Source organism: Lithobates pipiens, unplaced genomic scaffold, assembly GCF_037356315.1.
Source record: "Lithobates pipiens isolate NorthernLeopardFrog02 unplaced genomic scaffold, aLitPip1_a1.2 Scaffold_16, whole genome shotgun sequence".
NCBI lineage: Eukaryota > Metazoa > Chordata > Amphibia > Anura > Ranidae > Lithobates > Lithobates pipiens.
Genome location: NW_027507748.1, coordinates 184991176 through 185008444, shown reverse-complemented (window position 1 = coordinate 185008444; position 17269 = coordinate 184991176). Strand labels below are relative to the sequence as shown.

The 17269-nt window shown below is 43.3% G+C and overlaps 1 protein-coding gene across 3 annotated transcripts in view; it reads left to right on the top strand.

Annotated features, from left to right (window-relative positions):
• The window catches only part of PUDP (pseudouridine 5'-phosphatase), a 511045-nt gene that overhangs the window by 326600 nt on the left and 167176 nt on the right, over positions 1-17269 (top strand). The window lies entirely within an intron of this gene.

Here is a 17269-nt window from a genome sequence, read left to right as displayed (position 1 = left end):
ACGAGCAGGGCCCTCTGATCCATCCTGTATTGATTTGTATTGTAAGTGTACTGTCTACCCTCATGTTGTAAAGTGCTGTGCAAACTGTTGGCGCTATATAAATCCTGTATAATAATAATAATGTACCTATTTTCCCTGCTCAACAGAAATATCTCCATTGCGAAGTAGGAAAACTTAATTTTCAGTTTGTAGCCTTGCCTTTCAGTCTAGCTACTGCACCTCAGGTGTTTACAAAACTTCTGCCCTTCCTCTGGCCAGATTAAGAACTCAAGGTATAACAATAACAGCATACCTAGACGACCTGCTCTTGATAGACCAGTCGGTGGCCCGCTTGGATCAAAGCATGGTCACCACAGTCAACTACCTGGAATACCTAGGTTGGGTCCTCATCCCAGATAAATCTTCTTTAAAGCCAGCAAGAATATTAGAGTACTTGGGTCTAGTTATAGATACTGCAAAGAACAGGCAAAGATCAGCACCATAAAGGAGCTGGTTTAGGTGGTGTGGGTGAAGAAGGGTCCTTCTATTTGCCTTTGTATGAGGGTGTTGGGGAATATGAGATGATGGCTTCATTCGAAGCAGTTCCAGATGTTCAGTTTAATTTGAGACTGCTGCAAAACAGTATCCTGTCTGCCTGGAACAAGAAGGTCCAAGCACTAGATTTTCACATGAGTTTGTCGCCAAAAGTGTGCCAGAGCCTCAGTTGGTGGAGGATATCTGAGAATCTGCAGAAGGGGAAATCCTTCTTACCAGTTACCTGGAAGGTGGTAACAGATGCCAGCCTTTGGGGTTGGGGAGCAGTCCTAAAAGGGGCGTCTGTCCAAGGAAAATGGTCCAGTACTGAAAGGACCTTGCCCATCAACATTCTGGAATTCAGGTTACTAATCAGGATTCAATCCCACAATGCCACAGGAGTGGCTTATATCCATCAGGAGTCAGGCAGCCCACGGAGAGGTAAACCATATTCTAACCTGGGCAGAAAGCATGTGCCGTGCATATTGGCAGTCTTCATTCCAGGTGTAGAGAACTGGCAGGCAGACTACTTAAGTAGCCAGCAGTTGTTCCTGGGGTAATGGTCCCTTCACCCCGGCATCTTCCTGACTATATGCCTATTTGCTCCAGGTTCAACAACAAAGTCGACAACTTTGTGTCAAGAACAAGGGATCCACTTGCATGCAGAATAGATGCATTGGTGACCCAGTGAGATCAGTTCTCACTGATTTATGCATCCCCTCCTATTCTGCTACTACCTCGACTTCGCAGGATCAATGGGAAAGGAAGTCGGTATTTCCTGTGGCCGTAGCATGGTATAGAAGATCTTGGAATGCAGAAATAGTAAAGATGGTGGTAGGGGCCCCATGGACCCTGCCACCACGTCCAGACCCACTATCGCAGGGGCCAGCATTCCATCCTGCTTTACAAACGCTTAATTTAATGGTTTGGCTATGGAAACCCACGTTCTGAAAAATTGTGGGCTTTCAGGCTCCTTGGAAAGAACCTAGGACAGGTCCTAGGAAAGAACAGGCAGCGTTAAAATCCACTATTGCCAAATGGATTTGGCAAGTAATTATTCAAGCTTATGGTTTGAAGAGGAAAGTTCCCCCTTTTCAAATAAATGTGCACTCCACCAGGGCTGTTAGTGCTTCGTGGGTAGTGCATCACCATGACTCAAATCTGCAAGGCCGAAACTTGGTCTTCAGTCCATACATTCACCAGATTCTATCTGGTGGATGTAAGAAGGCATGAGGATATCGCCTTTGGGCGCAGTGTGCTGCAGACAGCAGTATAGAAACTCAGGTCTGACTGCACCCTACTTTTTTTGTGGTGTCTCCTGCCCTCAGATACCATTGCTCTGGGAAATCCCATACAGTAATTACTTTGGCTCTGTGTCCCACGATGTATGATAAATAAAATAGGATTTTTATAACAGCTTACCTGTAAAATCCTTTTCTTGGAGTACATCACAGGACACAGGTGCCCCTCCCCTCTTTCAGGTTACACGTGTATTGCTTTGCTACAAAACTGAGGTAACTCCCAGTAAGGGGAGGGGTTATATGGGGAATTGAACTTCCTGCCTAGGGTGTGCCAGTGTCCATCACCTGAAGATGCCATATAACCCATGCAGTAATTACTGTGGCTCTGTGTCCCATGATGTACTCCAAGAAAAGGATTTTACAGGTAAGCTGTTATAAAAATCCTATTTTTTTCACCTTCCTCTGAATCAACTGTGGGTATAGGATTGGGTATATGGGATTGTATGATATTTTTTATTTAATTTTTATAGTTGAACTAGATGGTCTTTTTTCAGCCTGACTAACTATGTAAGCTGCATGATGATACTTTTTCAGGTTGGAAGCAGCATTGAAAATACTTGATCTTAGGCCCCATTCAGGCTTTGTGTAGCATAAACAAACGTTCCCATTCAATTCAAGACTTTTAAAGACTGATATACATGTGGAAACATGTGTCTGGCTTAGGGCAGTGTATTTACTTCAATGGGCTGCCATATGCACGTTTGTCGCCCAAAATAAACTCTTGATCCTTTTTGGGCAACAAGCTTAGGGAGAATTTTAACTGTACATTTTTCTGTGATTGGCACTTGATTCTGTTGCGTGACAATTGCAGCAGAATCGCACAGCGTTTGGGGTGCAATGCCCGTGTGTATATTCAGATTGTTTGCTTCTGGGATTCAACTATGTTTAGGCATCAGTCCATGGATTTGTCTTATGCACCTCTCATCTATATATGTTCTTTTACTCTGCATTAAAGTACAACTTCTTTTTTTATTTATTTATTTTTTTTTTTTTACAATCAGTAGTACTTTATTAAAATTTTTAAGCAAAATTTTCCAGAAAACTTAAAACAAAACGTCCAACATGGCGTGTCATAGACATAGGATGCAAATAGCATAGTATATAGATACCAACAAATATCCAGCAGAATTCTAAATCCTAAAAAAAAAAAAAAAAAAAAAAAAAATTCCACAGCATGGGAGAAGGTTACATTACTCAAGAGGGGGTGGGGGAGTGGGGGACACTAGAAGGGGGGAAACTCGCACAGGGGAGGGAAGGAGGGGGGCGGGGAAATGTAAAGTAACAACTAAAGAGAGAGAGGAAGTCAAGAGCACCGCAGCTTAACCAGGCCTCAAAATTTCAAGTTCTGAGCTCCTAGCCAGATGTTACTCGCCATGTGTTGCCCCACCCAAACCCTACCTCACCTCACCTCCCCCCTAAACACGCCCTTGTAAATGATCTCATGAAATAACACTGTTACATTTTTTTATTCAGAATTACCTCCAACTCCTCCCCCAGTACACCTCTACCTGCAACGCCTCCCCCAGTACACCTCTACCTGCAACGCCTCCCCCAGTACACCTCTACCTGCAACGCCTCCCCCAGTACACCTCTACCTGCAACGCCTACCCCAGTACACCTCTACCACCAACGCCTCCCCCAGCACACCTCTACCTCCAACGCCTCCCCCAGCACACCTTGTCTTCCAACCTCCCCTCACCAGCATTCCTATGCTTCCAATTCTGTCCCACTCCCCCCATTCTATCATACCTATGCCTCCAATTCTGCCCCCCTTCCCCCATTCTATCATACCTATGCCTCCAATTCCACCTCCCTCCCCCCATTCTATCATAACTATGCCTCCAATTCCACCTCCCTCTCCACATTCTATCATACCTATACCTCCAATGCCACCCCCCCATTCTATCATACCTATGCCTCCAATTCCACCCCTCCCTCCATTCTATCATACCTATGCCTCCAGTTCCACCCCCTCCCCTCATTCTATCATACCTATGCCTCCAATTCCACCCTCCCCCCATCTATCATATGGTATGAAAGATGGGGGGCAGAGTTGGAGGCATAGGTATGATAGATTGGGGGCATAGGTATGATAGAATGGGGGGAGGGGGTGTAATTGGGGGCATAGGTATAATGGATTGGGGGCTGATTCAGACCTATGCCTCCAATTAACCCCCCCCCCCCCCCCAGTCAAGCACATATCTCAATCCCCCTTACTCCGAGAAAACTTCTTGTTCAATCCCCCAATGCCTCCAGAACATCAGAACAGACTGTCACATTATCACATACTATTGTCCAGTAGCCACGGGAGTCAGGCATCGGTGCACTCCTGGATGTGTGGGAGGTGGTGAGGGGTGGTCCCAGGCGGCTGGTACACTTGTTGCAAATCTGCTAGAGTGTGGGACTAATGTATGTCAGTTTGTAAATAAAAGTAAGAAGGAGATCAACAATTTACTGAGGTGGGATCTCTGTGCATTATCAGGAATACCTAACAAGGTAAATTCTGGGGACATAGGGATCACTATCTGCAGTCGAGATTAATAAGCTCAAAAATGTCAGTCCAAAAAAGCAATGATCTTTGGGCACTCCCAGAACATGTGAAAGAAAGTGCCTATGTGCACATGACAATGGGGGCAATCTGAATTTCTGGGTATATTCTTTGCAATCTCACCGGGTTAAAGTACACACAATGTAGAAATTTTGTCTGTATGAATTTGCCCCTAGAGGAGATCACTAACTTGGGACAATGTTCAAGACTATCTTCCCAGTCCTCTCCAACCAAGATGGGCATATCCTATTTCCATAGGTCCCATCATTTCTCAATTTTAGGAGTGTCAGTAGGGTCCCACACAGTGCAGAAAGCAGTTTTCCCCCTGGGAGAGCTGCTCCTCAACCAAATCCAACTGAAGAAGAGGCTGAGTAGGAAATTGGGCCCTGGCAGCATGACTCAACTGGGCATAGCAGAAGAACATCCAACCCAGAGGGTGAAACACCCAAAATAGCTGGGTATAGGTCAATAATGTACCTGTAGGCATAATAACCCTGAGCGTTTTAATAACATATCATGCCCTAGGGTTACCCCAGAGAGGCTGCACTGGTGACCAGTGGTCCTCATGCAAAAACCGATGCTGAGGTGCTGCCTAGACCTGCAACATCACCCTGGTTGGAACCAGCACCTCAGCATATCCCTCTGCTCCTCTATACGCTAAGTGTTTTGTAAATCTAATAAGGAGCCTAGACAGGAAGCTTCAACACATACCGCAGCATTAGAGCGCAAGCTCTCAAACCACCAATATGTCGTCACCAGCACCGCCACACAGTAATACACCTGGAAATTAGGCCAATCTCCTCAGTTGCCCAGGAAGGTGTAGCGTCGATTTGGCCAGGCGAGGAAAGGACCATTCCAGATAAAAGATCCCACACTATGGTGTACAGCATGGAAAAAAAGTAGCTGGAATCCATACTGGGCAGTTTGTGGAACAGGCAGTTAAATTTAGGCAGGAGCATCATTTTGAGGAGGTTAATATGCCCCAAAAGGTTTAATGGATATCTGGGAATGGGATTGCGTTAATAGTACTGAGATACATTAGTTACCTGCACCCCTAGATATCAAAATTCCATCACCCACTTAAATAAATAAAGTAGATTGGGACCAATTAATGCAAATTCTGGAGAATGTAAAGTACAACTTCTACTCTTATATTCAATGTTTTCTCAAGTCACCATGTTGCATATTTCTTGATGGTGATGGTGGAGTTGGAACTCTCATTTTAATGTTATGTGACATAATTCTATAAATAGAAGAATTACAAAAAATATACATTGGCAAAGGAAAATGTTGCTTAAAATGTTGCTTAAATATGTTTATTTATTGGTGAAATCTATAGTCTTGGGATTTTTCAAACACAGCGATGGGACTGTAGGTTTTGCTCAGTATCCTTTTCACCATTTTATAACAAAATTATATATTTTTGCAAACTAAATACAACGTTCTAATGAAATCATAAATAAGTGGACACAAAAAAAATCTAAACTAGAAGCAGAATTATTTTCTGTCTATTTGTGATGGAGTGCCAGGTGCCTGAATCCACAATATGATCTAGTGACTGTATGAGGAATGTTATGGCCTGAACAATCTGCTCTCCAGACTTGGCCAGCATCAGAAGTGATGAGTCACTGATCCCCTGCTGGGATTTGGACCAGTAACTGACAACCTGGCAGGTGTTGGACAGTAGCTTAGATTACCTGTGCATGCAGTTGACACATTTCTGTATTTATTTTTCTCTTTTTACACAGTCAATTTTATACTGATAAGTAAGCAATGCTTTGCAGTGCAAGATAACGAATGTTCATATGGCATGCTTTGGAATGGTAGGAAAGGCGTAGCTAAGCCGTTTTCCACAAAGAAAGATGTCTGTGTAGGTAATCTACAGTATTTGTGTATTTATACAAATGCAAATACCTGCAGTTTGTATTTTGAAAGTTGAGTGTTTTTAGGCTATCTGTGCAAGGGTCTTTTGTTGACAAGCTTTGAATGCTTTTGGCATTAGCTTGAGATGCTTTAGAGATCATTCTATATTCCTTGACAGATGGCGTAGAATAGCAGTTAACCTCCATTTAACCTACACTTTACCTGCTTCAAGCTACTTATGTATTATCGTAGATTTGCATAGGAAAAGAAGTAACTCTGTTCCTAGTAGAGGTCATTTAAATTAAACATGTCATGAAAGAAATGATAAGATACTGTTACCACCCACTTTCTCAAAATGCTAGTTTTCTGCCTGTTTCATTGACCCTCCTGCTTCAGTTAAGCAGAGTGTAGTAATTTACCAAGAACAAGCAAAATTGGGAAATTCTAAAAAAATGTCAGAATTCCTTTCCTGCCTGCTCAGATTACTGTTTTAAATTTTCTTAGCCATAACTATTGTGAAATGTTGGAGATCGCCTGTGGTGACACTAGATTACCTCAAACACAAGCTTGATTGGATTATGGTCAATGACAAACTCACTTATCCCACAAAACAAGACCAAATTGAGAAGACATGGGATCCATGATGCACTAACTTTCAATGGACTAGCAAACCCTGGGGATCGCCTTTCTTGACAACTTTCCTCTTTTTGCTCTTTATTTTTCTACCTTTTCCCTCTAGGTTCTCCCTTGCTTCAAACAATCCTGACCACGACACCATCTGCCTGGAGTTTGCATGTTCTCCCTGTGCCTGCGTGGGTTTCCTCCAGGTACTCCGGTTTCCTCCCACACTCCAAAGACATGCTGGTAGGTTAATTAGACCTTGTCTAAAACAAAATTGGCCTTAATATGTGTATGTCAATGTTGTATGTATTTATAAGCGTGTCAGGACCTTACAGGGTAAAGGACCACACAAAAAGCCACAGATGGACTCTGGTGGCAAGAAAGCGCCCTGAAGCAATTCAGTTTGAATAGGTAGCGCTATACAAGTCACTCACTCACTCACTCAACTAGCATTATCATAAGGAACGGTCAGCAGTGGAAACCTCTGTTTCTCATGTGAATGGTTTCCTTTAACCGCTTCAGCCCCGGAAGATTGTACCCCCTTCCTGACCAGAGCACTTTTTGCGATTTGCCACTGCGTCACTTTCGATTTGTGATTTCTATTGTGGCTGCGACATTGTGGAGGACACATAGGACACTTTTGACACTATTTTGGGACCATTGTCATTTATACAGCGATCAGTGCTATAAAAATGCACTGATTACTTTGTAAATAACACTGCCAAATTAGGGGTTAAACACGGGGGGGGGCGATCAAGGGGTTAAGTGTGTCCTAGTGAGTGATTCAAACTGCAAACGCTAGCCCTGCCAATTAAAGGGGACTTACAGATACGCCCATTTACCCACCACTGTCATTGTGCTGACGTATATCGGCGTGCAGCTATTGGCAAGTGGTTAATAAAAAATTTAAAAACACATCAGCGTGTGTGATGTTATAATACCATGGTTTATTATATATTTAGTCTTTTCTTCTTATCTAGTATTACAGCACAGTGTTATGCAATTTCTGATTGTGTCTGGGTCTGGCTTATTAAAAACCACATAATCTTTGCTTTATCTAATGACATGCATCACTCAAAAGGCTACGGTTATCCAGAGACCTTATGATCTTTCCTTTTAACATGTAAACAAGGCACACAGTCCAATGCGCCAACACAATATGCTAGAATTACTGTACTTTGGCACAATTGAGAGTGTAATAGATACACAAAAAAAATAATAATTGTATAGTCCTTTTTTAATAAAATAACCAGTGACTATAGCAAGCAGCAACAGTTGAGACAATAAATGCTTTGGTCAGAAGTATTTATTGTAAAATATAGAATAAAGAGTGCAGTGGTCAGGAGTATGTCATTTATAGCCCAAAGTACAAAGTGGTTAGAAGGATGAAATGTACATCACACAGGTTGCGGGGTTTAGGAGTGTGTAACATAGAGGATGCAAGTCTCAGGAATGCGTAGCACACAGGACTCAGGAGTGCGTATCTCTTCAGGATGGAGGGCTCAGGAGTTTGCACAGAAAGCAGGGCCCTGGAGTGCATAATACACAGGCTCAGGAGTTCATAAAGCACAGAGAACTGGGCTCTGAACTGCATAATATACACTACACAGGGATCAGGCATACATATTGAACAGGACACAAGGCTCAGAAGTGCATATGATTAAGGGCTCAGGGGTGCATAACCATGCACAGGGTGCAGGGCGCAATAATGCATAATGGGTAGGGCTCAGAAGTGTTTATTGCACAGTGTTCAAGAGCATAGATCATGCAGGTCTCTGGACTGCATTCTCAGCAGATGGAGGGATGGCGTCTGCCCCCTCCTGACAGCAACAAATAACAAAAGCTCTCAAAAAAGACCTGCACTATAGCCTGCAACTTCTCCACTATCCACAGGGCTGGTCAGTAAGAAGCAACTAGCTGCAGATGAGGATAATATTACCATGACACATACATCCCCTCAGTCGCAATCTCTAGCTGTATTCCCAGCTGCTGGTCAACCTGCCTCAGAATTTACCATAAAGGAGATGCTATTATACCTCAAAAAATGTGCAGGCAAACCTAAACAGAAATCTGGCCTCTTTACATTCACATATAGAGCACATGGAGGAAAGAGTTGATGCAGTGGAGAGATCATTAAGTGAACATGCAGATGCCTATAATAGCCTGTCAGAATTCCAGGGACATGACACTGACATACAGTGGTTGAAAGCCAAAGTCGCAAGCCCGTCCATCAAAGACTGGACGTTGAGAGTCCAAGTGATAGCCGAAATGGAAGAACTAATAAACATCTCTAGAGATACCCCACAAAAATTTACTCAGAAATGGGCCTGTTGGAAAGAATTTGAGACTACAGCGGTATACAAGTCCATTTTTTCAAACCCTGACTGAAGGCTGCTATCAGCCCCCTGTACTCCACTTATGAGGGAATCACGTGTTCGTTTAATTATATATTCCTAAGTCTGGCAAGAAATTTTGATAATTTGTCTGCAGAGTACTCTATGGCATTTTAAATGATTACTGTTGGATGGTTCTAGGTGTTCATGTCTGGATCCTTCTTTAGATCCACACATGATACTCGGACATTTGTTATCTTAGGAGATTTATGTTACACAATTTAAATGACACTCAATGGTGACTGCTTGTATCCCTCCCCCACGCTCCTTTCTCCCCCTCCCTCCCCCTCCCCCTCCTCATTGTCTTTCTACCCTCCTCCTCCCCTCCCCTCCCTCTCTTATCCCCTCTTTACCTCCCCTTTACTATACTACCACTCCTATTCCCCACCCTCCTCCCCTTTATATACCCGTCCTAACCCGAAGGGTGCCTCTTACTATACTCTGTTACGATAAGATTCACAAATGTAACCAAAGAGTTTACCAGCGTATCTAGGACGTAGCTCCAGTGGAGATGTCCAATGGATTGTTTTGCCCCTCATTTCATTGGTCCGGTCTATGAAAAGGGGTTTCCTGACATCTCAGATTGATCTTGATTTGGTTATCCACCCCCTACACTGATCCCTAATGAGATCTATTTTGACCAACAAAGAAGGTTTCTATTTCCCTTATAGGTTGTTATCAAACCCCATACACTGACTCCTGTCTGAGCTCCTCAGCCTCCGATCCAAATTTACATTGGTTCTCACTCCACGGTCTCACCTCTTTATCTTACATATCCAATACTTGTTATATTCATATTTGTTTACAATAGATTTGCATAAATACAAATTGCTCCTAATATGGACACTGGGGTATTGCTATACACTGGACTATGTCATTGGTCTTTCCTTTTTCTTTATCACAATGTTAACGACACATGTGATTCTGTATGCATGTTACCCTGTTTCTTTTCCTTACAATAAAATGTTTTAAAAAAAAAAAAAAAAAAAAGAAAGAAAGCCAAAGTCGCAGACCTTGAGGACAGTTCACGACAGAGTAACCTGAAATCCTGGGGTATCCCCGAATCTGTCCCAAATCCAGAACTAGATTTATACCTACAACTCCTCCTTAAGGTCCTGCTTCCTATGGAAAACCCTAATGATTTTCTCATTGACAGAGCCCACATGCTGGCAAAACCCACTTCACTTCCTGACATTTCTAGGGACATGATGGCTAGGATGCATTTCTTTCACATTAAAGAAAGGGCTGTTGCTGCTGTGTGAAAACTGGGAAAACTCCCTGACCCCTTCTCCAAATTTCAGATCTTCACCGATCTCAGTGGCAACCATGCAACAACGCAAGCAGTTTTCTGCCATAACTGTTCAGCTATGGGAACGAAACATCAGTGGGGCTATCCCACCAAACTAACCGTGACACATCAAGGCCACCCATATGTCCTCAAATCACCAGCAGATGCCAAAAAGCTATCTCCCCAGTGGGGAATCTTCCTGGAAAATAGCAGAAAACCTCCACGCACCAGACCACCCTAATGCATCTCAGGTGGCTGATCAGTTGTTGGAAACACCTGACTATTTATCGGTGTATAACACGTGCATTCATTTTAAGAGGGAAGTTTCAGGAAAATAATTTACATTGTAAATAAGGAATAGGGATGAGCTTCGAGTTCGAGTCGAACTCATGTTCTACTCGAACATTGCCTGTTCACCTGTTCAGCGAACAGTGAACAATTTGGGCTGTTCCGGCTTTTCGAATTTGCTGCGAACACCCTATACAAGTCTATGGGAGAAATCTAAAGTGCTCATTTTAAAGGGTAATATGCAGGTTACTGTCCTAAAAAGTGTTTGGGGACCTGGGTCCTGCCCCAGGGGACATGGATCAATGCAAAAAAAAGTTTTAAAAACGGCCGTTTTTTCAGGAGCAGTGATTTTAATAATGATTAAAGTGAAACAATAAAAGTGTAATATTCCTTTAAATTTCGTAGCTGGGGGGTATCTATAGTATGCCTGTGAAGGGGCGCATGTTTCTGGTGCTTAGAACTGTCGCTGCACAAAGTGTCATTTGTGCAGGAAAAAAGGTCTTTTAAAATCACTTGCGGCTAAATTGTCGGGTCTCCGTAATACAGAGAACACTCAATGAGTGTTCTCTGTATTAGCCGACAATTCATTCATTCATTGATTAAAAAAAAAAAAAAAAAAAAAGCGTGGGGGTTCCCCTAAATTCAATCAAAAGGCCCTTCAGGTCTGACATGGATATTAAGGGGAACCCCGTGTCAAATTTTAAAAAAAAATGACGTGGGGGTCCCCCCAAATATCCATACCAGACCCTTCAGGTCTGATATGGATATTAAGGGGAACCCCGCATCAAATTTAAAAAAAAAATTGACGTGGGGGTCCCCCTAAATATCCATACCAGACCCTTTATCCGAGCACGCAACCTGGCAGGCCGCAGGAAAAGAGGGGGGGACGAGAGAGCGGCCCCCCTCCCTCCTGAACCGTACCAGGCCACATACCCTCAACATTGGGAGGATGCTTTGGGAGTCTGTGACCCCTCAAAGCACCTTGTCCCCATGTTGATAAGGACAAGGGCCTCATCCTCACAACCCTGGCCGTTGGTTGTGAGGGTCTGCGGGCGGGGGGCTTATCAGAATCTGGAAGCCCCCTTTAACAAGGGGACCCCCAGATCCCAGCCCCCCCCCCCTGTTTGAAATGGTAAGGGGGTACAAAAGTACCCCTACCATTTCACAAAGAAAGTGTCAAAATGGTTAAATAAGACAAACACACTTTTGAAAAATTCCTTTATTAAAATAAAAAAAAAAAAAAAAAAAAATTCCAGCGGTGCTAATCCACTCTTGCTATCCAGCGACGGGTCTCCGGGGTCCAGCGATGGATGATCATATCCAGCGACGGGGGATCTCTCAGTCCAGCGCTGTCCATACCTCCTTCTTCTGTCTCCACTGCGGAGACACTGCAGAGAGCCGAGCGCTGACATTTCTTATATTGGGAGGGCGGGGCCACACGTCACCTGACCCCGCCCCTCTGACGCAGGAGAGGGAAGCCAGGGGTTCCCCAGTGACGTGTGGGTGACCCCGCCCCCTCTGATGTAACGGAAACCTTTTTTTTTTCTTTTTTTTATTTTTAATAAAGGAATTTTTCAAAAGTGTGTTTGTCTTATTTAACCATTTTGACACTTTCTTTGTGAAATGGTAGGGGTACTTTTGTACCCCCTTACCATTTCAAACAGGGGGGGGGCGGGATCTGGGGGTCCCCTTGTTAAAGGGGGCTTCCAGATTCTGATAAGCCCCCCGCCCGCAGATCCTCACAACCAACGGCCAGGGTTGTGAGGATGAGGCCCTTGTCCTTATCAACATGGGGACAAGGTGCTTTGAGGGGTCACAGACCCCCAAAGCATCCTCCCAATGTTGAGGGTATGTGGCCTGGTACGGTTCAGGAGGGAGGGGGGGCCGCTCTCTCGTCCCCCCCTCTTTTCCTGCGGCCTGCCAGGTTGCGTGCTCGGATAAAGGGTCTGGTATGGATATTTAGGGGGACCCCCACGTCAATTTTTTTTTAAAATTTGATGCGGGGTTCCCCTTAATATCCATATCAGACCTGAAGGGTCTGGTATGGATATTTGGGGGGACCCCCACGTCAATTTTTTTTTTAAATTTGACACGGGGTTCCCCTTAATATCCATGTCAGACCTGAAGGGCCTTTTGATTGAATTTAGGGGAACCCCCACGCTTTTTTTTTTTTTTTTTTTTAATCAATGAATGAATGAATTGTCGGCTAATACAGAGAACACTCATTGAGTGTTCTCTGTATTACGGAGACCCGACAATTTAGCCGCAAGTGATTTTAAAAGACTTTTTTTCCTGCACAAATGACACTTTGTGCAGCGACAGTTCTAAGCACCAGAAACATGCGCCCCTTCACAGGCATACTATAGATACCCCCCAGCTACGAAATTTAAAGGAATATTACACTTTTATTGTTTCACTTTAATCATTATTAAAATCACTGCTCCTGAAAAAACGGCCGTTTTTAAAACTTTCTTTTGCATTGATCCATGTCCCCTGGGGCAGGACCCAGGTCCCCAAACACTTTTTAGGGCAGTAACTTTCATATTACCCTTTAAAATGAGCACTTTAGATTGTGAACGTTCGAGTCCCATAGACTTTAATAGGGTTCTAAAGTTCACACGAAGTTTAGGTCTGTTCGCAGGTTCTGGTGCGAACCGAACAGGGGGGTGTTCGGCTCATCCCTAATAAGGAACTTTGAAGCAAAATAAAGGTCAGTGCCCATCTGCAGCCTAACAAGTGCCACCAATGCAGCCTCATCATTGCCATCAATGCAGCCTCACCATTGCCATCAATGCAGGCTCACCATTTCCATCAATGCAGCCTTATCAATCTCCATCTGCAGCCTAGAGGGGACAGGGAGGGGGTCGGGACGAGCAGCGACAGATTTCATACAATGAGAGAAAACAGTGGTCCAATGGCAGCCCAGAAGATGGGACTTCCTATTACAGAGGCCGGCAAGTGAACAGGAGATTCTCACTGTATGTAATCTGACGGCACTCGTCCCGTCCCCCTCCCTGTCCCCTCTGAGGCAGCTAAAATTGTAGTATTGGCATATGACACGCACACGCTATTTTCACCCAATTTTCATGGTGAAAAAGTGAGTGTTATACGCCAATAAATACAGTACTTTTGACTACTTATGATTCAATTTTCCTGTTCTTGCTGTATGTCCAAATGTATACTTTCACTTTAGCTGAGTTAACCACGCAGTGCTACCCCAAGCATCCTTCCAAAATGTTCAATATAACTTAAGATAACTTCCCTCAACGTCAACTGCCTCAATAGCCCATTTAAGAGGTCCATGATGTGGAAAGAGGCTATCTCCCAGAAATGTGACACGTTTTTTTTTCCAAATATTTTTTATTTGGTTTTCCAAAAAATTGTTACAAACGACATTAGAATACAATTGAAAATACAAATCGGAATAAGAATGAGGAGTACGCAGACTCCAATCTCCAATTAGTACCTCACCATTAATGTAAATAGATCCACTTAACATTTATAAAGTCACATTTCTTCCTTCCATTACAAAGGATGAAGTTTTTTATAGAATGGTTCCCATAACCTCCACCTCCTTGAAAAAACTTTCATATTGTTCTCCCTATACGCAATGCTTTTTTCATATGAGTAAGAGTCATCAATCAGGTTTAGTACTTCCCTTACACCGGGTGAAATGTTTGATTTCCATTTCCGCAAAATAGACAGTCGAGCCGCAAAAATTATATGCATTACTAAGGTGCGGCATGAAGGTGGATATAGCTCCATGTTGACATTTAACAGAGCTTGTTCAGGTCTAAGAGTGTTCAAAATACCTGTTGTTTTGGCAATCAACTTAGCTATCGTATTCCAAAAACTCTGTAGTGATATACAGTACCAAAGCATATGAGCTAGGTTGCCTACCCAGACACAATCTCTCCAGCAGATGATTCGCTTCCCCCAAACTTGTCCATTATGTAGGGTGTACTGTACCACCTCAATGTTATTTTTTGGGCTGCTTCTCTGAAGTTTGAGCATCTAGTATGGGTGTAATTACAGTTAACTGCGCTCATCCATTGAGTTTGTGATATCGTTATATTTAGATCTCATTCCCATTTGACCAGTGGGGGCGATATTTCGAATTGTAGCTGATTTCCTATTAGATTATAAATTCTAGTAATGCCTTTCTTATAACTAAATGTTGGTTTCCACATTTCCCATATTTGTTCTGGGACTGCCAGTTGGTAACTACTATCACCGGGCAGTATGCTTGCTATTCTGGCATAAGTCAGGAACTCATTCGTGGGTAGTGAGTATTGGGATTGAAGTATACCGAATGACTTTATTTTCTCACCTTCCACTAATTCATATATAAATGATATCCCATGGTCCGTCCAGTAGTTTAAGTTTAAATCTGAGGTGAAAAATTACAGTGTCGTTATTGGGATGGGGATATTTCTATATTTAAGGCCTTCGCTTTTATTGTTCATGAGATATTTCCACACCTGGATAGTGGCTTCAATCGTGGGGTGTAAATGAAATTGTTTCGGGACGCCTATAACCGTGGCTAGAATTAGTTCAGTTAGGTCACCCTGAGTCATTTGGCTCTGTTCACAAGTGCGCCAATACTTCAGCTCTGGGGAATGAAACCAAAACCGAAGTTGGTCTACAATGGCTGCTACATGATATTCTCTAAGGTTTGGGACTCCCATTCCACCCACTTTCCTGTTTTTAACGAGGATATTGAAATTGCATCTTGACTTTTTCCCTTCCCATATAAATCTGCTCAGCTGACGTGCATTATTATAGAAAGATAATGGTAGGCGTATTGGGAGTGCCCTAAATAAGTAGAGTAATTTGGGAAGCAGGAACATTTTATACGCCGCTAACCTTCCTGACCAAGTCAAGTAGTACTTTTTAAGTCTATGCATTTCCTTTTCCAGTTCTACGACTAAAGGGTCAAAACTGAGTTTAAAGAGTTGAGAAAGGGAGCTGGATACCTGTATCCCTAGATATTGTATCGAACCCCACATCCAGGGGTATGGGGTTCTTTCTTGGATTCGTTTTTTCACCTCCATGCTTACCCCTAAGTTAAGGACACTTGATTTTGATGCGTTTATTTGATAGTAAGAGATTGTATTAAATTCCTCCGGTATTTCATGCACCTTTTCCAGAGACCTAGCTGGGTCTTCTAAGCATAGAATAACATCATCAGCGAACAGTGTTATAACATGCCTCAGACTTACAATCAGAATACCCTTCACAAGAAGGTGAGTCTCTCCGCCAAAGGCTCCATCATCAAGGCAAATATTAGTGGGGACAACGGACATCCTTGCCGTGTCCCGTTTGTAATGTGAAATTGTTCTGAAAACATTCCCTCCGCGTAGACATGTGCTGAAGGTTTCGAATAAAGAGCTGAAATGGCGGAGAGAACCTGGCCTTTGAATCCGAATTTCGAAAGAACTGCCGAGGGATACCCCCAGTGAATTTGATTGAAAGCTTTCTCAGCGTCCAGCGACAGAAGCACCGCTGCCCTTCCGTCACCGGACGCCGAGTGGATTCGATTTAAACCCTCCTTGTAGCATCTGTAGCTTGTCTGCCCCAGACAAACCCAACCTGATCCGGCCCCACAAGGGAAGGAAGTAACCGGGCTATTCTGCATGCTATAAGCTTGGCGTAAACCTTCAGGTCCACATTCAGAAGTGATATGGGCCTGAAGTTTTGTGCCCTGTCCGGCTCCTTCCCCGGCTTAGGCAGGGTGATTATAGTTGACTGTAACATTTCCTCCGGGAATAAGGCAGAGGAGGCAGCAGCATGGAACGCCTTTTGCAGTCTTGGGATAAGAATATTACCGAAGCAACGATAATACTCAGAGGAGAACCCATCCGGGCCAGGTGCTTTATTAACTGGTAGTCCCGCTATTATTTTATGAATTTCAGCTACAGAGAAGGGGGCATTCAAAACATCTAAGTCTGCCTGTTGCACTGAGGGAATATTGATTTTCCTAAGAAATTCCTCTATTAACTCAGGTGATAGTTGGGGAATAGACTGGTCTTCTTTTAAGTTGTAAAGGTTACTATAATAAGAGCTGAATGCATCAGCTATATCTTTGGGATTAGTGAGTTTAGTTCCTGATTTGGGATGAATTAAGAAAGGAAGTTTCTGTTTAAGTGTCTTGTCTTTAAGTTGATAAGCTAGGAGCTTCCCTGCTTTATTTCCATGGGTATAAAAATTAGCCTTAAGTGTATGGATATTTCGCGAGTGTTGGGTCAATAAAAAAGCTTGTAGTTCATTTCTTTTCTCTGCTCTCCAGCTTAGGAGATTTTTTATTTGCTTTTTCTAAATTTTCAATGTCTTTTAGTATGCTGTCCATGCGCTGCCTCCTCAACCTTTTCAGCCCCGCACTTTCTTTGAGTAAAATGCCTCTAATGAATGCTTTATGGGCATTCCATAACGTGAACGGGTCCACTTCATCAAT